Source organism: Amblyomma americanum, chromosome 5 (assembly GCF_052857255.1).
Source record: "Amblyomma americanum isolate KBUSLIRL-KWMA chromosome 5, ASM5285725v1, whole genome shotgun sequence".
Lineage (NCBI taxonomy): Eukaryota > Metazoa > Arthropoda > Arachnida > Ixodida > Ixodidae > Amblyomma > Amblyomma americanum.
In genome coordinates, this window is record NC_135501.1 from 140,697,199 (window position 1) to 140,723,385 (window position 26,187).

General features: G+C 47.8%; 1 protein-coding gene across 3 annotated transcripts in view; it reads left to right on the plus strand.

Moving 5' to 3' along the window:
• Window positions 1–26,187, plus strand: part of LOC144132785 (uncharacterized) — an 89,122-nt gene that overhangs the window by 45,948 nt on the left and 16,987 nt on the right. The gene's annotated exons all lie outside the window — the stretch shown is intronic.

A 26,187-nucleotide genomic window follows, 5' to 3' on the forward strand; every position in this document is an offset into this window, starting at 1 on the left:
CATGCGGAGAGGCATGAAAAAAAAAACTAAGACGGAAAAAAATAAGGAAGGCATATGGATTTGCATATGTTTTCCTCATTGTACGGACTGCGTATTCTGAGAATTCCGTCTGCTCAACTCAAATAGGAATTTTAGTAAAGGGTTCTAGGCTTGTTCGAAGCAGGATTATGATCACAGCGCTGTGGCTTCCTTTCTTCGGAGAATGTGATGAGCCTGCACGCATTTTCAGGTAATAGTAGAAATTTCAAATTCATGTTCGTATTCAATTTCATTTCAGTCAGAAACAACAACGAATGAGCCTCCGTTGGCGTTACGCAATTATAGCGTATGTGGTACAGAGTGAATATTTGAATCAAAATTAACTTTAAAAATTATCACACGCTATTATTGGACTCTACTGAATATACAGGGAGTTATACAAATCATAAAAATTATGCAATTGCTGATGCATTCATATTCCCAATTCATATTCATATTCCCAATTCATTCATATTCCGTATTCATAGTACACACATACACATGATCGAATACTCTGATCCGGTAATACCGGTTCAATGATGCCGAAGAATATTTAGTAATATTCGCATTAAATAACGTAACACTTGACCAATAACGCATGTTTCCGGGCTTGTTGATTTCTGTACTATGATTTAAAAAAAAGCGCTTGTTCCGCATATAGCCCCTTGCGTAAAAAGTTCTTGATGAGGTTTAGGTAGTGAATAAGGTTCCTTTCTAAGTACCGACGTTCATTGATACCCAACAATGCTGGACAAAAACATTTTTCGAGCGAGAAACCTTTGATGAACGTAATTTTTTTATTTAATGTGAGATTTTACTGTAAGAATCAATATATCCGCAGATCACCTGATCACAATCTTGTTTTTTTTTCTATTTGCCTTTTTGCTATCGTAAAAAGCGTTCGCCATTGAGTCTAAACTGCTCGATGCAATCAATGGAAATACTTTAAAATAACGATTTTGTTACGAAACACAACACTGGACCATTACCTTCAATATGTTTATAACAGTATCTTAAAATTTTGGGATTTTCAAACTTTTTGTCCGAGAATCTAGGACATGTGATCGGAAAGTACTCTAAAATTGTTTCGGGAATCGCGGTGGCTGCTCCTTGCGAAGAAACGATTCAGCAATGGGCGTTTTTCTTCGTTGCAGTTTTGCTGTCTAGATACCCACCCTGCGGAGCAGATTCTTCGCGACTTTATTATCCAGTTGGACACTTTGTTTTCTTCTTGGATTCCTAGGGCCGCAGTACGGGTAGAGACATTCACAGTTTTTCAAATTTGCAAATTTTAAATTTCTTCTGTGAAATTTCCTTCGCACTGTGGACATGACGATGGGAACTACATCAAAAAATTTCAAGACAAAAATTTTTGCATTCCGGCGAAAAAAACTCTGAAGAATGTCTGGACCTGTAGCACGCCAGTTGGAACGCAATGAACGTTCAACCAGCCTTCTGACAAATGTTCTTAAATCGGCAGCCTATTCACAAAATTCACGGAAAAAATGTACAACACCGAAGTTTTGTGACAGTCGTCTTAAAATTATTTCTAGTATGCTCAAAACATTTCATTTCAATACATCTAGAAATAAAACATTTGCCCAAAGCCGCGTCTTCCCTTAAAAAGGAAGTCGGAAACGAAATTACTTGTTGGCTAGCGGGTCAGCCACTGCTATGTGTCGAATGGAAAAAACTTCGAATGCCAATGGGGCAGTAATCTCGGCGAACGGCCCAGCGGCCAGCGGTAGCCGAATAAGACATGAGTTCGCAATAATCACATATGCTACGTTTCAAACATTGCAGGCAATCTCTCACTAATAAGTTGCTACCGTACACTGTCACCGACGGTAGCATCTCTCCGCGTATGCACCAACCAAGCCGCGAGTGTAAGTTATTTGCGGTCTTCTGAAGCGGATGAAGCAACCATCTCTCAAATATGCTTCACTGCGCTTCTGGCGTGGTGCAGAGGTTTTACGCGTAACACTTTTTTTCACATAATTGTTCTCATTTATGTAGTGTCGGCACCAGTGGTAAATAACGTCAATAATACATTCGGGGGTCTCTCCCTAAGCTTCATACCAAGGAATTCTTTTAAACCAATCAAGACCAAACAAAATATTTCCTTCTCGTTGCGAGTCATCAGCTTGCATCTGGTAGTCTCCATGGAATTCGAATGTTTCGAGGAAGCGGAAGAACGGTTCACCATCTGCAGAAACGAAGTCCTTGCGATACTATGTACTACTAGAGCAGCCGTTCAGATCATAATTGTAAACAAGGTAGCCCTCAAACTTCTCACAAAGAGTGAACCAACGTTTACACAGACATGCATGCGTACTGTCAGCAACAACTGAATCAGGAGCACCAACACTGAAATGCCAACGTAAAAGCACAGGCATTTTAGCTGCTGTAGAGGAAATACAGTCGATGACAAAAGTCTTTGGAGCGCGTGTTCCTCAAACGAAGCTGATAGCTCTATTAATGTCCGGCTGCTGGAGACCACACGTGTGGAGATGAAAGAACAAATTTTCGACTTTCATCTCCACAAGTGTGCTGTCCCGCCGCCGGCTAATAGCAGAGCGGTCGGATTCATTTGAGAAACACGCGGTCCACATACTTTTGACCCAGACTGTACAAGCGAGTTTGATGAACGTTCCTAGAAGACAATGTTCTCTCCTTCCAAGTGAAATCAACTTGCATTAGCGCCGAGTTTCCTCAGGCTAAAATTTTCTCACTTGCTGACAGCACGTCCTGTGTCAAAAGTTTACGGAACAGAAGTACAAGCGAAAACATTTAATTTTATGACCATTTTGCCGTCTTTGCTTCGAGCCTGAACTAAATATATTGTATCTGTTGAGTATTTGCGTGCGGACTGCACATTCCAACAACAAACCTCACTCAAATGGTCCCCGGATGCAAATAAACTGGATTTCTTCACCAAAGTTGAATTCCTTAAGCTTGTGACGGCGGATGTACTCCCGTCAGGCCAGCGCATGAAAGCGGGTGACGAGGTGACCGTCACGCGTCGCCCAAGCGCCAGCCGGCGGCTGTAAGGCCCAATCGGGCCGCTCTCTTTCGAACGCACTGAACCGCACTGCGCCTCATCCCAAAGCGAACCCTTTGACATCGTGCCTGCCAGGGAAGGGGGGGGGGGGGTTAGGGTGGAGTGTTGTCTACATGCATTCTACGCAGCGTGTCTGCGTTGCCCAATGGGTTCGCGGCGGCGTAAACATAACGAGAAAAATTTGCCCGCTTCCCTTCGAGCGCGTTCAAAGACCGTGTTCATAAAGCCGCGCCGCTACAAGCGTGCGCGGACAGTAAACTGGTACAGAGAATGGCTTGAGGTTTGAAGCACTCTGGCGAAATGGCGACGTTGATACCGGGGACATCTGCGGGCCTTGGGTGGGAGCACGAGTTATGACTAACACTCCCATTATAACTTGTCGAAATGCTGGTCGTGTCAGACTGAGTGCAGGGCTAGGATAAAGGGTTGCACTGGGGGGCGGAGTAATGTGCCTGCGCATGTATATGTATCGCGCGCATGCATTGGAGAGACCGGACAGATGCGGTCAGTTTTTGTTTCCCGGGACGGGAGATACCCCATCCGCAGTGGCTGGGCTTGCGCGGGTTCCGTTTCTGTGGCGAACTCTTTCATCGATGCGTGCTCGCTCTTCAGTAGGATAAGGAACTATGGATTCAGCGATGCGTGTTCATATCACGTGTCCCTGGTTCTACTGGTCCACCGGCGATTTCAAAACACATTTGTCTTCTCGAGAAGGCTGATTTGTCGTACGCTGAGCGGCCGAATTGGGTGTGCGCTGTCATCGTACAAAAGGACCTCTGAACAAACTCACCCACAAATCTTTGTAACGCTATGTTTCCGTGTCAACCGCGCCTCCAGACTCCACAGCAACTTTTCTTTTCGTTGTTGCCGAGTTTATTAACATTTTTCTCAGCTTCTTATAACTGCGAAGGTTCGGTGGAAGAGGTTGAAGCACCTTTTGAAGGTCACTTAATAAAAGTGTGCACATAGGACGTGTTAGATGCAAGCCGAAGTTCTAGGCTGCCAGCAACTAGCAATGATGAAAAGCTACTATAACATGCAAAATAAAATATAAACAAATGGTGTTATTTCCGCTTTATTTGTGTTTACCCACCACGGTTATGCCGGCACTTGAGATAAGGCCATTACCGAAAAAAAACATGTTCGCGAACAATTCATCAGCGTGGCGTAAAACGTGCAGCCCCGTATAGCCGTTGTCACCATCAAAATCATTATGATCAGTCCAACTAGGTCGACTGTGGGATAAAAACGTGCCGTGCTAGTTTCTACTTACCATGTCCTGTGCTCGTTGCTTCTGCCTTATCTCCGAAGAAGTCCAAAAAAAAAACTAAATTGCAGAGACCCTGGAGAGACCCGAATCCTCTCTCCGCAACTCAGTTTTAAGCGGGCTGTTCTAATTCAGGGAAATCTGATTCTGTTTTGCTGTCGCCGCCCTAGGAAATTTTGACGTCTACGGAGCCTCTTCATTGCGTGCTAAATTCTTAACTCCCTCTATTTCAAGCTCCATTATCTTAGTAAACTCCTCGCATGTAGCCTTCGTAATGCAGCAGCCTTCATACGTGCATACACAGCTTCTCCAATGCTTAACAAAAACCAGATGCATATCGTCAATGGTGGCGATGGCGGAACAGTTTCTCTCCATGTGGGTCGGATAAAATAAAAGAGCAGTATGGGGAGGGAGGTTATTAATTTAAGTGGAACACCCTTTTTTCCCCCTCGCACCCCCTTTATAAACCCCCTGGCTACCACAGGGCGCAGATAACAAAGGCTCCAGATGTGTATTATACCGCTCCCCCTGCCGGCGAGTCGCATTGTTCGCCGCATCGTACCTGGCCTTTCATTTCTGGTCCCCCGGTGAGCCTGGTTTTTCCCAACTCACCGCGACAGTCCGAAAGCACCCACGGAAAAGCGCCTCGCTAGCCTCCATCCCTGGCACGCGCAAAAGCAATAAGAATACAGTGAGGAACACAGGCGCTCGTTCGCAATTAGGGGAAACGTGGGTAGGGAAAGTTCGGAGGAATTGTTCCACCACCGCAGAGAGCCGCATCACGCTGTCACTGCAAGAAATGCTTGTCGACCGACAAGGATTCACCTGTGTTTTATTCACGCACTACGTGCGGTACAACGTTGCGGAACCTGCTCAAGTTTTGCGTATGCTAAAGCGTATCGCTCTGCCGCGTATTCTGCATATGGTTTGGTAAGCGTGGTAACGCTATGGCCGTCACAGCTCTGTCCTGGAGGAAGGGGAAATGTCGAGGAGATTTTTCTAGAATACTCTGGAGAATTCGCAGCGCCGTATAAAAACTTCTGATGACGCCATCAATTTATACGCGCAGAAATGCCGGTTGAATGTAGTTGCTAAAAAGTCGATTCGTCTCGTCTTCAGTTAAAACTGGAGCATCGATAATGATGATGATGATGATGATGATGATGTAAAACATTTATTGGGTCCAATGAGAAGCTTGCTCTGTCAGGGAGGCGCCTTTAGTCCAGGTATCCTGAAGCGCCTGCCATCATCATGGCTTGCTGAATTATGTAACTCCATACCAATAGAAGTGGTTTAACCGATTTTGTTAATGAGAAATTTTGCCTTGATCGTCATATGTAATTAAAAAGTGCGTACGCTTCACACAAGCGCAAACAGAAGACAGGACGGGGCGCTGACGCAAGCTGACTTCGGTCAAGAAATAAAGGAACTTATGGTAGGTCCCTCCTGTGCGGTACGGTGGTCTCCAAGTTCAAATTCATTCTTTCTTCATTTTTGAAATCACAACAAAGATTCGTCTCTCTTGACCCGTAACCATAGTCGAGGCTAGATATGGGTCCAAAAAATCAAGTGTAATCATGGAAACACTTCATCACATGCACAATACCAAATTGGAACTGCGGAGATAGGTAAAGATATAAATATGAATACAAATTTAAGAAAATAAACATAACAAGGAACAACTGTATGAATTCAAGTAACATCGTGCATGTCCGAATTCATTTATAGAATCGTATGTACATAGCAAGTAGAATAAGCTCACGTTAGAGTAGGCATGTGCTGAAAGAATATTTTGTCTGGAGGAACAGAACTTTGAGTACATTTCAAATGATGCGGAAGAGTATTCCATATTTCAGCATCTATTAAGGAAAGCTGTGGTTCTCTGGATACGTTGTGAGTGGGCGATAGATAAGTTTTTTTGGTGATACCTTTCTGGTTACTAGCGATGACGTATGAAAGAGGGGTATAAGGAACGGGCAGTTGTATTTTGCATTGTTACGATGAAGATATGGTATGAGGTACGACCGTTATCTTAAAATGAATTTATGATACGCTCAACTGCTCGCGTCAGGAATTCGGGATACCATAGGGTAGACCTGAGTTCGAAGACGCAACTAATATACTACGCACCCGCGCAACCTTGCAGTGCGCGCCAAAAGCAGCAGTTTTAGAGACTCTCAAATTCAGACTGGCGGCACACGACCTGACAGCATTCTTTGAGATCAAGCAGCGTGTGTACTGAATATTGACGTCGAACCCAGGGCCCCTCCAAAATGGGGTCACCGTGCACGCGGGCCGAGTCCGTATCATGGCAAGCAGAGAAAGACAGGCGGTGAAAGGCAGAACAGAAAGACCGCTGGAAAAAATAAAGGCCACTTTACACGGGCCGTTCACGTGGCCCTTGCACGCTTTGAGCGATTTTCAAAGGTACGGGTATGCAGGAGTGGAGGCCGGACGGCAGGTCGGGGGAGGGGGGTACGGTGAGCTCCGTCGTATTTTTTTTATCTCTTGTGTTTTACGCGCGAAAAAGTAAATATCAGTGAATGCCCCATAGATGAGTGGAAAAAGTACAAAAACGAGGGGCAGGTTACCAGAATTGCTTTTTTATTTATTTTCATAAAGCAATAGCTTAGAAGCAACGACTCCATCGAAAGTAGTGAGAAATTAAGCTTTCTTCCGGGATTCAGAAAACGTACACCATTGATTTCTGAGCCTCCTGCAGATATTTCAGCCGCACTGGCAATCGTGTCGAGAAGGTGATGCGCGTTGGGCGCTCGTTGAAAACTACGAACCACTTATATTGTTGCGTAAGGCTTATGACAGTGACACAGCTGGGGGAGGGGAGGGGGTGGACTTTTGCCGCGAGTAGATCTTAAAAGTAACACGAAATGTCAAATTAATACTGCGGCTTAGTGCACTGCTCTATAAAATGATTGTCCTTAATTCGATGGTTTTTTAGCCTATTCATCACTATTCACAGCGGCTAAAGATCTAGGTGACTAATCGAAGTTTAGTGCAGTTTTTAATGATAAATAGCCTGATTCTGATGGATCCGTTCGTCAAGCGTCTGAAAAACAGACGCCAGTAGTGGGCAGACTGTTCGTCCGTCGACCGCTGCATCGATTTCGAAATTAGGGGTTGCCAAGTGATTTGACAATTCTTGAATTTTGTATGTTGTTTGTTATGCACAGCACCGAATGCTTGCTGCTGTAACAGCCTTAAAAGCACGCGAACAAAGATGTTATACGTCCTTATGAGAAGGTGTACGCATATCTGTTTCATTTCTCAGTATAGAGGTATTTAAATGAAAGCTAATCGTTCCTTTCTAATTATCAGCTAATAGATAGCTGATAATCAGCAAGATCAACAGATTGCTCTCGGCGTTTAATATATTAATATTGAGGAACAGGGAATCAAGCATCTGGCTGTACGGATAATGCTGATTCAAAAACGACACTTTGCAGCTATACCTATCACAATATCTTTAGAAAAGTTTGCGTACTAATTAGAATTGGACACCCCGTATATCAACACAATCCGGGCCACTGAGCAAGCTCAAGGAATAACGTCGCCAGGGAATGGAAATTGACGAATAGAACTAGGCTGGCTTGCTCAACATATAAAAAAGCAGTGAAAAACAGCAGGCCCTTACTTTTTTTCTCTGAAACATCCCACAAGGGAAGCAACAAATACGCCGAAGTCCAGGAGCATTGTGGCGTGGGGATGTTTTGAGCGTGAGAGTCAGGGGCGCTGGCGCTGAATGGCGCTGAATGAAAGGCGCTGGCGTCGCGGCCGTCGAGCCGCACGCGACTGCCCGGGTTTGTCGCAGAGCCGTCAGAGAGGGAAGTCTGAAAAGACGCGTTGTAGAGCGCCAGTGCGTCTACAGTGCGCGGATGAAATAGTGAAGGGGGAGAGGAAAAAAGCAGTTGAGCGCAGGTTGAATAGGCGGTGCGCACACCGCTGCACTGCCTGTGCCCCCGTCTTTCGAACATTATTAAGCTGACCTCTTCGGTTTTATCGCATCGAAGAACTCTGACGAGCTCATCAATCTCTTTCCCGGCCCAGAGGTCCCACGGGCCACGCACGTCGCAGTCTATATGAGGCATGAGGACGATTGTTCTTCCCAAGCGCATTACTCCAGTAGGCTTCTGTCTTTTTGAACAATTTTTGTCGGGAAAGAAATGTGCAAAAAAATTTCATGGAAACCCGCGAAGCGTCTGACGTCACCTGGCCCATACATGATACAGCTGTGATCAATGGTGTTTCTTTTTTTTTCTTCTTAAAAAAGCCAGACACGCAGCTGCACTGAACGCTCAACAGAAGCACTTTCAGCAAACTAAACCATTGTTCGATGATTTTCCTCTTTGTAGCTTTGTCCTATTTTTATATCGGGTCGCTGTTTGTCACGAGTCCTGTCCACGTCGCCTTGCCACGAACCCTTCCTTTGTGAACCTCCTCGCTACAAGGTTCTCTTCTGCACTGTCTTGCTACCACTTCCTGTGTCGTCCTTTTGGCTTATTCCGCCAACTTCAATCTTTTTCACCTTCTTTCCAATCAATTATTTATTTTTTGTTGCGTGACTGCAGATACAAAATACACCTTTTAAAACTGCATACGAAGGACAAATAACGAACAAGAGGAAAAACAAAAGGAGATACCAATAAAAAATTGGAGGGGACACTTAAGCTTTGCCTTAAGCGCATGACGCGACAACGTTAAAGGGTTAATTAACGACTATATGTACGCAATTGGCCTTTCTCGACTTTACATTCATAGATCCTTAGCAGTCATCATACCACTACTGGCACTGTGTTGCAGCAGTTAAGCGATGCGCCACTGCCCTGTGATAGCAGCTGCTGCCACCAGTGGGGCTGGTGCGATTCAGGTTTCTCTTCCCGAGTGACCAATCATTAAAAATTTAGCTCACACCTGCCACTGTGGTCAGTTTGTTCACAATCTGGTGGACAGATTGAATTAAAGCAATGTCACTGCTCTGTAATAAAGACCTCTGAAAGACGTCTTCCTGGGTAGTCGTACATGTACTCAGAAACAGCGCGATGAAACGCGGAAAATGTTCCGAGTGGCTTGATGAACACCTAAGGTTTCTTTTGTGCCACATACAGCTGAATGATTCAATGATTTCTTGTTGGTAGTGCCTTTATCTTGTTTTATCCTCCGCAGCGTCTTACAAGATTTTAACGCTTGTAATCCCCCTTTTTGGGCACGTTTTTAAAGCTTTTACCTTTTTCATTTTTTATGTATTAACTTGTATTCCCCTATGTGTCCCTCATGGCTTTAACGCTTTCTCCGCTCTTTTGGGTAATCTTTCATTGGTTTTGTTTTTGTTACTGTCACCTGACAACCTTTTCGCGGCTCTTTGCACCGTCTTTTTATCGCTTATTTCGTTTGTTCCTGTCTTATAAATCTTGTGACGCGATCACGCTGATTGCTGGTTATTGCTGCAGCAGCCCTGTTACTCACTCTCTCATGTCTTCTGGTTAAGCATCTTTCCTTCAAAATAAAAATTCAATTGTGAGTCAGCGCTCGTGTGTGTCGTTTCTTGGTGTTGTCCGCGTTTCATCGCCCTGTTTCTAAGTACAATGCATTACTAACTATCCCGGAACCTTGCTCTTCTGAGTCGTACATGGTAGTTCCTTCGGTCTTCGTGAAAAGATGAACACTTCCGCCCGATTAAAGCAGCAGAATGAACCAGCTAGGCGATGCATGTGAAGCGCATTTTTTCTATTATACTGTGGGTTGTAGAGTTCCGTCCACGCTGCGTAGTCCACGTATCGTAACCGCACGGAAGGAAAGAAAGACACAAACCGAACTTATTTTAATCGCTGTACTTCGAACGCCGTTCTTCCTCTTTAGTCTGGAACTAGGGCTGCCAAGGACGGATTGTTCTTATGGCCTGCATGTGTGAATCGCTGGTACGCAGTCGCCGTGCGTCAGAGGACATCGGGCGGGGCTGCGGGGAGCGTCTTGACGTCTTCCCAGGAGACGTACGACCGATCTCGCCTTCCGAAGAAGTTTAAAAATAAAAAAAGAAGAAAGCAGTCGTCGCGAGGTTCTCGGCTGTGGCCCGTCTGCGCTCCTCAGTCGGATATCTTATCGCACCGCACGCCTCGGTGCTGCGCGGAGATGTACGCGCTGTCAACCGCCTCGCAGCCGCTCACGCTTTTAAAGCCGCGTTCGCCGATAGCGAGAGAGCATATGCCCCGACTGAATGGGGGGAAGGGGGGGAGGGGGGGAGATGTAAGTGAGGCTGCGCAGTTGTCGGTGCGCCCGCATGCGGATCTCATCCGCTGTACTTCACGAGCTGCGCTTCACGAGGCAAAGCAGTCCCAGCCGTGTTACCATTTACCACTGAGAACAGCTGCCGGCATTGTGCCACTGGTACTGTTGGTCCTAGAACGTACTGTTGGTCCTAGAACTGGACTGCTCCGCCGGTATGCTACTATAGTCGGATACAACTAAAAAACGAAGCGGCAAATGCTCCAACAAAGGAGCCTCTCCAGCCAGTGGCGTCGTCCGATTCTCATGACGTCGAGGTTAATCCCCTTAAACTTACTAGCCTGAAATCGCAGCGGGTGGCTTTTGAAAGGGGATTGAGCGCGGCTTAATCACGCTAGCCCCATCATGAAAATTGGTCAATGCCATTGGCTGGAGAGCTTCCTTGATGAGGTTCACTGGTCACTGACCAAGCTCAACCAAATAATGACGTTTCGGGAGCGCTACGGCTCCCTTGGTCACAATGAGCAACCAGCTGGACGTCCCGGGCTCTTTGTAGCGGTTACTATCGTTCTGAGGCATTTCGCGTAGATAGGGTGCAATGTGCCGTCATTCTTATTTATTGTGTTGGGCGTAGTCTGGATGATTAATGACTCGAGATTTCGGCTTGCTGATACATTCTTTTCCGTTGTCACTATATCTGCCTCATCCCAGTTAATTTCATGACCAGTCTCTTGCGCATGCTCTGCGATTGCATTCGTTGTCACTTCTCTTTTCGAACATCGTACTGATGTTCTTTCAGGCGTCCCTTGAAATCTTTCGTTTCGCCCTTGTAAACTGATGAACAGTCGGCGCAGGCAACCTTGTAAACCACGCCGGGAAAATTGGCACCAGGGAGCTGGTCTTTCACGTTTACAAGCTCATTTCTTATCTTGCTTGTTGGGACATGTGCAACATGGCCGCCGTGCTTGCGGAACATCCGCTCCAGCGCCTCGCTGATCCCTGATACATACGGGATAGCGGCTCGTTTCGGTTTCGGTGCGTTAGCACTTTCGTCTTCCCGGGCAGTAGGCTTACTTGATAGAGCCACTCTTTGCGTGTTCCGAATGAAGGAAAGCGGGTAGCCGTTCCTTTTCAAATCTTTTTCCACTGTCTTCATTTCGTAGTTTAGGGCGGCGTCTTCACTGCATAGTTCCCTGGCACGGTTGATTAGAGAGGCAACCACTGACCGCTTATGACTGACAGGGTGTGCTGAATTGAAATTTAGGTGCCTTCCGGAATGCGTCGGTTTCCGGTAGACGCGAAAACTAAGACCTCTCGGACCACGGGTTACCACGGCGTCGAGGAACGGAAGGCAGCCGTCGGTCTCTTCCTCAACAGTAAAGTTGATTGAGGGCTCAATGGCATTAAGGTGATCGAGAAAAGTGCGGGTGTGCTTCCGGTCAATGGCGCAGAAGCAGTCGTCCACATACCTCAGAAATACTTTTGGTCGGGGTTGGAAGGTGGCCTTCCTTTGAGGGGCATCTGCTGTTTCGTTCTTGAGTCGTATCCTGCTATAGAAGTAGCGAGGTGGCGTCAAAGAGACAAAAAATAGTGGTAATAAAACCAGTAGGTATTACCAGCAGCCGTGCAGGAGTAGTACAACGCCATTGCTGCTGCCACTCTTCTTGTATTAGAAGCGGAGTAGTGACAAAGTGCTAGTAGCGATTAACAAAAGCGAGGTACGTTATGACGGCCTAGTTGAAATAACAAGCAGAAATTTGAATGGGCAGAACATGTAATGTGAAGGAAAGATCTCATCATCACCATTACTGGCTTACTACGTCCACTGCAGGACAAAGGCCTCTGCCATATCTCTCCAATCAGCCGTAATCATGTATCAGCTGCGGCTACCCTATCCCAAATCAATGAAAATTAATGGTTCCTAAGGGAAGGCTGAAGACAAGCTGAATTTGGCCCATATGGATAATGTACAATGCCCTAATCACAAAAATTGCTCTCACCGGAAACGGAGATATCTTCAGCTAGAAAAAACAACTGCAAAAAAAAAAGCGAAATACGACTGCTGCCATCACCGGCCGATTTCGCAAGTAAGATACGTGTGTCGACACTGTTTTTTTCGCGGATCCAGGAGGCTACACTACACCGCCACTAAGCCGCCAGAATGGTGGCAACCAGAACTTTAATTCAACTTTCTCCCCATAAATGCGCCGTACGTAAATGCGTTCTGCTAAGAGCAAACAGTTCTGGATGATCAAGATCGGGGACACCATCAGATGAGCGGATGAGATTAAGATGCTGGTGGGTATATGGTGGCCGCAGGTGGCACAGGGCAGGGTTAATCATATATCATTGGAAGGTGTTTTTGACCTGCAGTGGACGCGGTTAGGCTGACCATGATGGCAGCGATGCAGTTTTACTGTCTGAATAGAGGCGGCTCCAACCTCCGGGTATTTTTAGTACTAGTACAGCAAACAAACTACTAAGGTAGATGCCGAATTTCCTAGCCTCAAGATAACACTTTGAGCTCTGAAGTGCGGTGCGATAGTACAGTCTACGTCAAAACTGGTCTGAGCATCTGACCGCCATAGCAATTAAGGCGTCGAGTCGACAATAGTCATTAAGGTGATGGCGATGATCGCAGTAGTAGTTGTTTGTTGTCCATTATGTAGTAATATTAAGCAGCTCAGTACATTGATGCCAAAGGGGGGCCGATCACTATGTTGGACACTGCATGCCGCTGAAGGTAGCCACGAGATCGATCAATAGGTTACGGTGCCGTCCCCTCGCTAGTGTGGGTCCGTCCGTCCGTCCATCCGTCCATCCGTCTGTCCATCCATCCATCCATCCATCCATCCATCCATCCATCCATCCATCCATCCATCCATCCATCCATCCATCCATCCATCCATCCATCCATCCATCCATCCATCCATCCATCCATCCATCCATCCATCCATCCATCCATCCATCCATCCATCCATCCATCCATCCATCCATCCATCCATCCATCCATCCATCCATCCATCCATCCATCCATCCATCCATCCACCCACCCACCCACCCACTTACGCACACAGCGATCAATAGAAAGAGATCTGGACACGCTTCTCTTTTTATTTTGCTTCCAATCCCGCGCCAAATTAATTTCGCGTCTCGGTTGCGTCGCGATCAGATTCTCTGCGTCGGTCAAAAAGAAACGCCATTGCTGTTAGAGTCAAACTGCGATAAAAATGATGATATAATCAATGATTCGTCGTTTTAATGCGCTATGACTCTTGCATCAGCCTGTCTTAGTATCATGGACTATCCTAGGAATGAACAGCGGTTATATTGCAGTTAGTGTGTGCCTCACGCGACCTGAGCCCCAACTGTGATGTCCTAGTTACAATTCGTGCCGAAACCTGAACTGTTACAGAGACAGAAATTTAAACCACGAACAATTTTACAGGCCGCAAGCAAGTTTCGCAATGTCGTATGCGTAACCATAAAACAAGAAACACAGGAGTTTTGGTCTCTTTGCTGCTTAAAGACCGGACCTATTCTTTGTCAATAGGCGTCCTGAAACGCCTTGTAGATAAGGTGCGGCATGCATGCGAAGCTAAAGAACTGTGAATCGTAAATCTCCTTTATCGAGTATTTTATAGTACGTTTTGTAAAGCGATCCATTCGGGAACCGAAGTTTACGCTTCGGTCTCCACCTTTTAACGCACTCGCCTGCTCACCACCTCAGAAGGCAGAGGCATTCTCCGCCACATTGGCGACCCCAGGCCTCACTAACCCTTACCCTCGCGGGCGCACTCTCCACTGACATTCACACCCATCTGCACCTCGACCATATATTCCGCGCCACGTGCACCACGAACTTCAAACGGCAAGAAGACAGCTCCGCCTCCGACATCTTCGCAAACAGTATGAACAGGACACCACACGCAGTCGGATATTATCCCGTATCCCCATCCACAAACATTATCCTGCACAGCAGTGTACTGCACTAAAACTCTCTACCTGGCCGCTTCCTTCCTTGCACCAGACCACATGGCTGCTTTAACGATCGTTATCACCCTCATCATTAAACCGAGTGAGGCTCATCTGCAGACCTCGATTTCCTTCATCCACTCATAGGCTGCCTGCCGAGCTTACACAAGTTATCGGGTCCAAAAGCAAGGTCTGCTCTTAATGGGACACACTCTCCAACAAGACCCTGTCATTACCTCGGTCACTGCTCACGGGGGCCTGGCTGGAACAATAAGGGCTGATACCCTAGCTCGCTATTACATCCGCCGATCAGGGCTTCCTCACCCTGTGCTGTGCCCCTCTCCACCCACTACGCCACACGACTAGAAACCTTGCGTCTCAACAGGCGCCTGTACCTCCCACCCCACAAACACCTTTCCTCGGAAGACTACCGTCTCCGGCGAGTTCAGAACCTCACATACCCTAATCTCCAACGCTTCCATCGCCTTCACCAAACGCTATACGTAGATGCATGTCCTTGGTGTGACGACATCCCTACTTTAACCTATATCACCTGGATGTTTCCACACAAACCCAGCCACCTTAAGCCGCTTGATGCGGCCTTGGAACAGTGGACGATGAAGCTGGCCAGCGTCTCCCTGGAAGACCAGGAGACGCTGCTCATCGCCGCTAAGAAGTCAGCACTACTCGCTGGGGCCCTGGAGTAAGGGCCCCGTCCGCAACAGCTCCGACCACAACTTCTGCCAATAAATGTTAGTTCATTTATTTATAATTTCGTGATTCTTGGCAAACTTTTCGGTTGCTAAGAAGCTGCTTGCTTCATCCAGCGAAACGTGGTGGTTCACGTACTCGTTCACTCATTTATTTCTTCAGTATAGCGGTGCGTCTACTTCCAGTCATGACACACGTTATTCGTCCCTCCTATATTTCAGTGTTTCAGTGCAGTTGCTGCGTAATGTTTAAGCGATTTTCGAAGGTACGTGAAAATAGTAAATTGAGAAATTAAGAGCGTTGGCTTTAAAGAACGAAGGAAACAAGCAGAAAACTTTAGAGCGTGATTCTGCGTTCTGGGCTGTGTGTGGAGGTGTAATATTTATTTATTTATATAATACTGCCAGCTTTAATCATAGGATTGGACAGGAGAGGGCAGTGCTATGAAAACTGGGAAACAAAAAGCAGCAGAGAAAAAGTAAACTAATTGAAACTAATTTGTACTTTAACGGGTTGCAGATAATCATTGACGATGCAGCAGGAAATTAAACATTTCTTGATCCGCACATCTTGCACATTTTAAAGAATGCGTTAAAAAGGTGGAGAGAAATAAAAGGCAATAACGCGACAATAAAGCATACGCGAATAGAAAATGTGTCACTTTCACACTGAGTGGAGATGTCTGTGATTATAATCTGTCAACTGGGTGAATTTATTTACCAAGCTCAATAGTGCTGCGAGCCACTTTGACATTCTAATGCGCGGGAAACGAAAATATTAGAAGAATGAACCATATAAATATAATATAATATGAGAATACAAATATAATTGAATATAAATATTGTCACGGTGTTGGTGACAAGAGAGGACCTGTTAGAAGGCAGGGCTCGGCAGCACGTCCTTCAGTTGGCGAGACGGCGAACTTCAACGTCTTTCAAAACGAGAGCACCACGAGCGTCGTCTTCTTTCCGAGCGCCACGAACGCCACCTGGCATTCCTCCCCTCTTAAAAAAAAAACACGCGCAGAAGAGCGCGCGAACACAAGCACACACACAAGCACACACAAGCACAATTAATCACACAAGAGAGGCACGAAGATTCTGGGTGGGTCACCGTGCCAAATACGGCTTCAGGCGCAAAACATGGACGATCTCTGGACGGGGCTTTCGACGGGTTCTCTGCTGGGAAAGTTCAGCGTCCGGTTCTACCTCGTAATTAACGTCGCTGACGCGCCGCAAGACTTTGTAGGGACCGAAATAGCGGCAAATGAGTTTTTCGGACAAGCCGCGTCGTCGAACAGGTATCCATACCCAAACCTGGTCGCCGGGATGGTAGGAGACTTGTCTGTGCCGGAGGTTGTATCGCCGCGAGTCTTTGTCTTGTTGCTGGGTGATGTGAATACGGGCTAGCTGACGAGCCTGCTCGGCTTCGTGGGTAAACTCCTCAGCGTCAGCAGAAAGATGGTCATCGGTTGCGCAAGGGAGCATTGCGTCGAGCATCGTCTGAACCTCCCTGCCGTAGAGGAGGCGGAACGGTGTGAAACGGGTCGTCTCTTGAACTGCTGTGTTGTAGGCGAATGTCACGTACGGTATGATCGTATCCCAATTCCTGTGTTGTACATCGACGTACATCGCCAGCATGTCCGTCATAGTCTTATTAAGCCGCTCTGTCAGCCCATTTGCCTGCGGGTGGTAAGCAGTAGTTTTCCGGTGGGTCGTCCCGCTTAGCTGAAAAATTTCGGCCATCATCTGGGAAGTAAATGAGGTTCCTCGGTCGGTAATGACGTAGGTCGGGGCGCCGTGCCGAAGTACGATTTGATGCACGAAGAAATCCGCAACCTCGGACGCTGTGCCACGGGGTAAAGCTTTGGCCTCGGCGTATCGAGTGAGGTAGTCTGTGGCAATGATGATGTACCGGTTGCCACCCGAGGACAAAGGGAACGGACCGAGAAGGTCAATGCCGACCTGATCGAATGGGGCGCGTGGTGGTGCAATAGGTTGGAGGAGTCCCGGAGGCTTGGCGGTCGGGGCCTTACGGCGCTGACATTGCCGACAGCTCTGCACATAGCGTTTGACAACAGTGGCGAGTTTGGGCCAGTAGAACAGCTGGCGGATTCTGGAAAGCGTGCGAGAGTATCCTAAATGGCCAGAGGTTGGTTCGTCATGGCACGCAGAAAGTATTTCCTCCTGAAGTGTTGTCGGCACGACGAGGAGATACGCGCGCGAACTGGAACCAGGGTTCTTCTTATAGAGCACGCCTCGTTGCAGGGAAAACGATGACAGGTGTCGAGAAAAACATTTAGGAACGGTGGCTGGCTGGCCTTCCAAATAATCGATGAGGGGTCGTAGCACTGGATCGGCGCGTTGTTGGGTTGAGAAATCAGAAGAATTGATAGCCCCAAGGAAACTGATGTCGTCGTCCGTGTCGGGGGTTGCGAGTTCGACAGGCGCACGAGAGAGGGTGTCGGCGTCTTCATGCTTATGTCCGGACTTATAAACAATGGTGAGGTCAAACTCCTGCAGGCGAAGGCTCCATCGCGCCAGGCGTCCAGACGGGTCACGCAGGTTGGTCAACCAACACAAGGAGTGGTGGTCAGTGACCACTTTGAAAGGGCGTCCATAAAGATAGGGGCGAAATTTCGCAGCAGCCCAAATAATGGCGAGGCATTCTTTTTCTGTCGTCGAATAGTTCATCTCTGCGCGTGACAGAGCGCGGCTTGCATAAGCGATGACTCGTTCAACGCCATCCTGGCGTTGCACGAGAACCGCGCCGAGGCCGATGTTGCTGGCGTCGGTGTGTATCTCAGTGTCACCTCGCTCATCAAAATGGGCAAGAACGGGCGGCGTTTGAAGTCGCAGGCGGAGCTCTGCGAAAGCCATTTCTTGCTCGTGGGACCAAACAAAAGGTGTGGTGTCACGGGTGAGGCGAGTCAGCGGTTCTGCGAGGTCAGCGAAATTTTCGATAAAACGCCGATAGTAACTGCAGAGCCCTAGGAAGCGCCGAACAGCTTTCTTGTCACGTGGCAGTGGAAATTCCGCAACCGCGGCCAGCTTGTCGGGGTCGGGCTTCACGCCGGCGGCGCTGACGACATGGCCGAGAAATTTCAACTCCTGGTAACCGAAGTGGCATTTTTGGGGCTTCAATGTCAGGTTAGCTGAACGAAGGGCTTCGAGGACCGTCCGCAGGCGATCAAGGTGTTGACTAAATGAATCGGCGAAAACCACCACGTCGTCGAGATAGACTAGGCAACACTGCCATTTAAGACCAGAAAGGACAGTGTCCATCATCCGCTGAAATGCGGCAGGCGCAGAACAAAGACCGAAAGGTAGAACTTTAAATTCATAAAGGCCGTCGGGAGTGACAAAGGCCGTCTTCTCACGATCCCGCTCATCGACCTCAATTTGCCAGTAGCCACTTTTTAGGTCGATGGACGAAAAATAACGAGCGCGCCGAAGGCGGTCGAGAGAGTCGTCAATACGTGGCAATGGGTAAACGTCCTTCTTCGTGACTGCATTCAGCTTCCGGTAATCGACGCAGAAACGGAGGGTGCCGTCTTTCTTTTTAACGAGGACGACCGGCGAGGACCATGGGCTGTTGGAAGGCTGAATAACGTCATCTTCGAGCATCTCCTTAACTTGGGACTTAATGACTTCGCGCTCTGTAGACGATACCCGATAGGGGTGTTGACGGATCGGGTGTACGTCATCGTACGTCACGATGTGGTGCTTGGCTATGGTAGTTTGACGCACTTTCGACGAGGAGGCGAAACACTGTCTGAATTCGAGCAATAGTGCACACAGCTGCTCCCGTTGGCTGGTTGACAGCGCGGAGTTGACATCGAGGCTCTCGAGGGGAAAAGGAGGCTGCACTGGTTCTGAGGAGAAGCACTCGGAAACATCGGAGATGCGTTCGATAAAGGCTACGGAAGTGCCGCGAAAAAGATGCCGATGCTCGTGCGAAAAATTGGTAGCAAGTACCTGTGACTGGCCACTGTGAAGATGGATCAGACTGCGGGCCACGCACACGCCTTGCGTCAACAGTAATGACAGGTTGGTTTCGGCGATGGCGTCACCGTCTTGAAATGGTTCGCACTCAACCGTAATGAAGGCGCTGGTTCGAGGCGGCAGGGTGACTGTGTCCGTAGAAACTCGAAGTGTCTGGCTTGGTCGCGGCGCGTTGGGGAGGGCGACAGCACTCTCAGTTGAAAACGTGACCTTGTTATCGCGTAGGTCAATAATCGCCCCATATTCACGCAGAAAGTCGACACCTAAGATGAGGTCGCGCGAACAGTTATTCAGAACAAGACAGCAGACGACAAATGTGGACTCCCGGATTTGAACTCGGGCGGTGCACATGCCGAGAGGTGCAATCAAATGACCGCCCGCAGTGCGAACGTGTGTGCCAGCCCATGGCGTGAGAACCTTTTTGAGGACGGCGGCGAGCTGGCTGCTTAAAATCGAATAATCAGCACCAGTATCTAATAACGCTCGAACGTGGCGACCATCCAGCATCACAGGTATGTCTAAGGAAAGCCGCTCACGAGATGCAGGCTCCGGAGAGGATGATCGGGCACAGGCGTCGTTGTCTGCAGGCTGTGCCACCGGTAGTTCGTCGGCGTGGCGTGTGCTTTCTAATGGGGTCAGTGCGTCGGAAGTATCGGAGAATGCGGGCGTCTGAATCGGTGAGGCGCCGTCATGTGTCAGTGTCGATGTGTCGAAGCGAACGGGTACTGCGGACCTCGGAACCGTCGAAGCGTCGTTATGTCGAGGGAGTGTCGCTGTGTCGGAGTGAATGGTGACCGCGGACTTCGGAACCCGCGAGGCGTCGGCATGTCGTGCCCGCGGCGATGGGGGGTCCCCCTCAGAACGACGTCCAGCGAGCCCACCCCCTAAGGTCGCTGGTTGCAGTTTTCCCGCCGTGGGCTGGGCGACCGGCCTTGCGCCGCCCGGGAAAAACGCGCGGTAGAAGGTGAAGGACGACTCCCGGGCGATGGGGATCGAGCCCGCTGGCGACGAGACTGTTGCCAACGTTGGTCTTCAAGAAAATCCGCGACGGCCCTGGGTCGTTCGCCATAGCGGGGTCGAGGAGAATCGGGGGGAAACCCTTCGAGGCCCAGACGGCGGTAGGGGCAGTGCCGATACAGGTGACCTGGTTCCCCGCAGTGAAAGCATAGGGGGCGTCTGTCGGATGTGCGCCACACGTCGGCTTTGCGCGCGGACGGTCGGGGAGCTTCCACGTACTGCAGCACGGGTGCAGGCGGCCCCGGCACTTCAGCAGGAGCCGGAACGAAGGACGCCGGTGCTGGAGCAGGGGACTGCAGGGCTTCGGCGTAGGTGAGACGACGGTCAGGCGCGAAAGGAGGAGGGGATGGACGAGCCTCACCGGCAGGTAAGGACGGCCGGAGCACTTGCTGCACCTCCTCGCGGACAAAGGTCGCCATGGAGCTTTGAGCTGTGGTAGGGGCCCCGTACAGCTGCCGGATTTCTTCGTGCACAATCGACCGTATGAGATCGCGTATCCGGGAGGCATCGGTGCCGTGGAACGGTAACTCGCTGGAAACGGAGGCGGCGGATACGGGTCGATCGTACGCGGAAGCTCTTTGCTGAAGAACCCTCTCGATCGTGGAAGACTCAGTGAGGAACTCGGCGACAGTCTTCGGAGGGCTGCGGACAAGGCCGGCAAAAAGTTGCTCCTTGACGCCACGCATGAGATGGCGCAGTTTTTTGTCCTCGGGCATTGCAGGGTCCGCGCGTCTGAAAAGGCGCGTCATGTCCTCGACATACGCTGCAACATTTTCATTGGGCAGCTGAACGCGAGATTGCAGAGCGCGTTCTGCCCGTTCGCGACGATCCGAGCTGCCGTATGTGTCTAGGAGCCGACGCCGGAACTCACTCCAAGAGACCAGCTGATCTTCGCGGTTCTCGAACCAAATCCGAGCGCCGTCCTCCAGGCTAAAGTAGACGTTCCGGAGCTGGGCGGCGTCATCCCACTGGTTGAATGCGGCAACGCGCTCGTAGTGCTGCAACCAGTCTTCCACGTCTTCAAAGATGTCGCCGTGGAAGGACTTCGGGATGCGGGGGTTCTGGAGCGTGAAGTAGGGTGTCGACGCCCCAGGCATTGGGATGCTCAAGGCAGGTTGCTCCGTGGACATACCGAATGGAACAGGCTCGGGGGGTAAGCCTCGAATCCGGCGGCGAGTACGGTGAACAGGCGTCGTGACGGGAATTGGACTGGAGCTCCGACTAACGGTTGGGGTACGGGACATGAGATCGATCCGACCTCCACCAGATTTGTCACGGTGTTGGTGACAAGAGAGGACCTGTTAGAAGGCAGGGCTCGGCAGCACGTCCTTCAGTTGGCGAGACGGCGAACTTCAACGTCTTTCAAAACGAGAGCACCACGAGCGTCGTCTTCTTTCCGAGCGCCACGAACGCCACCTGGCAATATGCAATAGAATATAAAGAAACTAAAAGATTTATTAAGAACTATGATAACAGCATAACTAAAACGCATAACGTAGGACGAAATCTGGACGTCTATGAACCATTCAAGAGCGCATGCATGCTGAGGCAAAGGTTACAAAAATAGTAAAAATGTTCATACTTATTGCATCGTGCAGCGGTTTCGAGCATGGCCGCTGAAACTGTATTCAGCTTTGCCGTTAGGGTTCACATTAGTAATGAGTAATCTTACAACAGGTATCCTGCATCTATAACCATTGACACCTTGCCTTTGCTCTCACAATTATGTTGGCTAGTACTTTTCTTGCTATACAGTGGGGATTTGATATACTTGTGCAAGAGTAAAATAAATCCATAGACATCGTTGAGGCGAGAAATCCAACACTAAGGTATTCTAAACACATTCGATTTCGATTTGCACACATTTTGCAGTATCACTGCTTTGTTTGTTCATATTCGATTTTGTTTGATGCACTACTGCCCAATCTGTAGAATCATTCCGTTAAAGCGCCGTTTGCACAGAGGGCACTCGGTCTGAAAGGATGGTGTTCTGTGCTCGTCACCAGAGCTAATGCGTAGGCATATACGGTCACTTTGCAGCTAGTTATTAGCTGCTACATGCTTTCAGCGTCCGTGGTCATGCTTTGCAAGCAAAGACCAAGTGAACATTTTCCATTCTCCTTCAAATAGACCTATCTGGAATATGGGCTCGTGTTTGGCACTTGTGTGCTAAACCAAAAAAAAAAAACTCGAAAGAAGACAGGGAAAAGCACATGGGTTCATCTATATTGTGCAGAATCGAACTCTGCCACATCATAAGGGAAAATAATAACATTGAACTCTGAAGGAACTGTGAAATAAGGAAGTGTTTCTTTCTCCACTTAAATAATAAACCTTTCTACGTACGGCCTTTCATTATGTTTAATGCAGTTACTGACACACCACACTCTTTCTCCAACCATCGTGTTCGATAAAAGAGATGTTTATCAGTCTATTTTTTAACATACAATAACGGAGTTGGGTCGAATGACACGCCATTTTTGTTGTTAACTTCTTTTCGCAGTGTTCGAGACGTTGTGTTTTCATTAACTTGCATGCCCCTTGGCAGAATTAGTACCCGCAGCTTTCTATTAATGAACTGAAATAAATAAATGGTAACTGCGCGCTCAATGTTTTCTTGGGGATACAAGGCTGGTCCTCCGCAGTTTAAAATTACACTCAGGAAATATGTGCGAATTTAAAACAGGAACGCTTGGCTTAGTGAGGTTACGAAATTTGATCCAAATAGCCGGTTAACTCATAATCCCCATGAAAGGTGCGTCGGTTTAGCGGGAAAATTAACCAATCGTATGATCAATTATTCAGCCCCAGCACGAGGACGAGCCCAAAAAAGGTTGCCATGTTCAGGTAGTTATTCGAGCACGTAAACTGCACTCCGACATGCCGATGTTAAAGAAAGCTCGCTTGGCTTACTTGGCTCCTATGACCTGAATCGATCTGGTTAACTTTGGTGGAACACTGATCCGCTAACCGTTGGTTAATAGATTTTCAGGTCGGCCTGATTTCAATGAAACGTTGATGCATGTCCAATATTCCTAGACAAAAATTTTGAATATTGGAAAACTGTACAGTACTTTACGGAAATATTGAAGGTAATAGTCCATTCTTGTGATATGTAGCAAAATCTTTCTTTTGTAGTGTTTCCATCGCTCGCATCAAGCAGTTAAGATTGCCATAGAAAACCAGCGTAGAACGCTTTTGGCGACAGCAAAAAAGCTAATAGCATAAAAATTCAAGCCTGCCGACGGGTGATCTGCAGGCATGTTGTTTGTTATAGAGAAACCTTACAATAAAAAAATTGCGCTCATGAACCTTTTTCCGTTCCAAAAATGGGTTTGTCCATAATTTTTGGGCACGAAACGTGGAGGAAAAAGAAAAAAAATCAAAGACTGGGCAGAAGTGTGATCACGCACCCGCAGCATGGTTGTACAAGGGGGTCCAACCAGGGCGAGGGCCGCGATGAAGGCGGCGTTGTTGACAGCTGCCGGTCCCTTATCTTTGTGAAGAGGAAGCTCTACGCAATGGCGAGGTCATTCGGGCTTGGCGGGCTCTGAGAGAGTGCAAGAGCCGCTGGGAGATCAAAGTTTGGCCCCATAGTCTAGTAGATTTTTTGTTCTCTTTTTTGTTTTTTTGTTCTGTTTTTTTGTTTCTTTTTGCTATAGCACAGCGACTGGAAAAGCCCGTGGCGTGGAAATGTGATCCGTTTATTTATGACCTCTTTTGATTATTGCGTCTTTTTTATTGTTTTTTTCTTGCTTCTTGCCGGTCTTGAAGCATTAGCGGCACCGTTTCTCGTGCTAGGATATGCGCGTATGCAAACGAGGCCGGCCTGCTTGAGCAAGTTGTAGTGGGATGAACGGCAGTCCACTGCTGTTACTTCCTCGTCAGATGTCGTCTGACTTTCGTGTTTACGGTGTGTTACTTATTAGAAGTTTTCAGCGTACCGGAGACGTACTAGGGGAGACGTATGTCGGTTTACCGGACCCCGCTCGCGCATGCGCAGTGACATTGTTGGGGTGAGGGGGAGCCTCTGCGCGTGCGCAGGAGGGGTCCGGTAAACCGGTATACGTCGACGCTAACACGTCTCCGGTATACTGAAATCGCCTATTGCCAAGTAGCACAAGCACAGTGTCAAAGTTCGTCGTATAGTATTGCATAACGAAGTAGAAAGGTTTGAATGTGGATATGCGCCCCATCTTTGGGAAGCGACAGTTGTACCCCCTTTTTCGAAAATCCCTCCTCATCATTATCATAAACTGGGCTACGCACACTGGAGGACAAAGACATCTTCCGCTGACCACCAATTAAGCACGTCTTGTGTCAGCTGCATCCCCCCTACCCACGCAAACCTCTTTATCTCTCGCAGCCACCTATCAGCCAACCCTGCTTTGTTTATACATTTACGTTCACTTGGAATATATTTCTTTACCTTACGAAACCTGGGATTTTCTGTTCTTCTCAATACGCGTTCTCAATATCAATTTAGTTTTCCTTTTCTTGACATGCCCTGGAAAACCAACTTAACGTCGTCTTTCAGCCATGTTTCAGTCCTTAAACGAAGCATCGTTATTTTCTACATCAGCAATGTTACCCTTACAGGGCTGCAGAACATGCGGATACCTCCTAATTATTCGTTGTATATCAGCCTCGTGCCATCCTCATTAATGATTGTTAATAATTTTTTTTGTTTTTACTTTTCCTGTGGCATTCGAATTGGCATACAGACGCTTTTTAGTTGTTGTCTTTTTGTACGAGTGTAGCAATTATTCGCACTGTTACTCTGTTTAGTTTGGTTGCTGTAAGTGTTCAGATCGTTCTTTTTCTTGATTTATTTAATATATATTTGCCCTATCTCTTTGTCGCTTATTCTATCTTTCACTCCCTGTTCAGATTCAAAGTATGCCGCTTGCGTCATGGAATTCCTTAAATGCTTATCGTAACTTAGCTATGTTATCCTCGTCATTACGTACAAGAAAAGAGCACAAGAAAACGCGAATGTCAGATTTTTCTTGAGATGCTTTCTTTGTTTCAAGTGCATCAAGTTGTTTCGGTCCCTACACGCGGCGATCCTCTCGCTCTCTAATCTTCTGCTGACCACAGAACCAGACAACGCATCAGTGAATGTGTTAGACGGTATAGGGGATCACATCATACGGTGCTCTGAATTTACTATCGCCAGGAACAGAGCAGGAAACAGGAACATTTGACTATTCAAAAGCGAACACTGACATGCTGATTAGTGACCTGACATCCTTTTCTATCGGGTAATGCATTCATTCAGTCTTCACGATGCAAATGAAAACTGGACACTTCTCAGCAACGAATTGACTTCGCTTAAGGAAAAATATATACCTGGGATCGCTATCTCTGAGTCGACACAAGGTCTCTGGTTCACTATACACATAAAGCGCAGTGTAAGGAAAAAGAAACGGTTATATTCAAAAGCCGAACGGTCGGATTCCGTGGATGACTGGAAGCATTACAGCGAGCACGCGTAGTTGTGTAAATCTGAAGTTGAAACAGCCAAAAACAAATTTTATAATACGTATATTTCAAATACGGATATTTCAGTCACCGCTTCTTCTCGCCATTCTTTGCTGGAATCATCTGTCGGAAAGCGTGGCGTTATAATTGACCATGACACATTTCTTGATAGCCTGAAGTGTTTCCTGAGGTTGTGTTGGTATGGTGCTGCTCACTTTTTACTTGAAATGACGTGTTTATTTCATGCACGAACTATCTGAGTGTTTCCCTGTTACTGTGTACGTTATGCGTGTTCAACTTTTATTTTACCCCCCCCCCCCCCCCCCATGTAATTCCCGCTCGGGCATTTAGGGTAATTAAATAAAAAAATACAAAAACGCTAACAGCCAAAAAATACAAGCCTGCCGATGAGT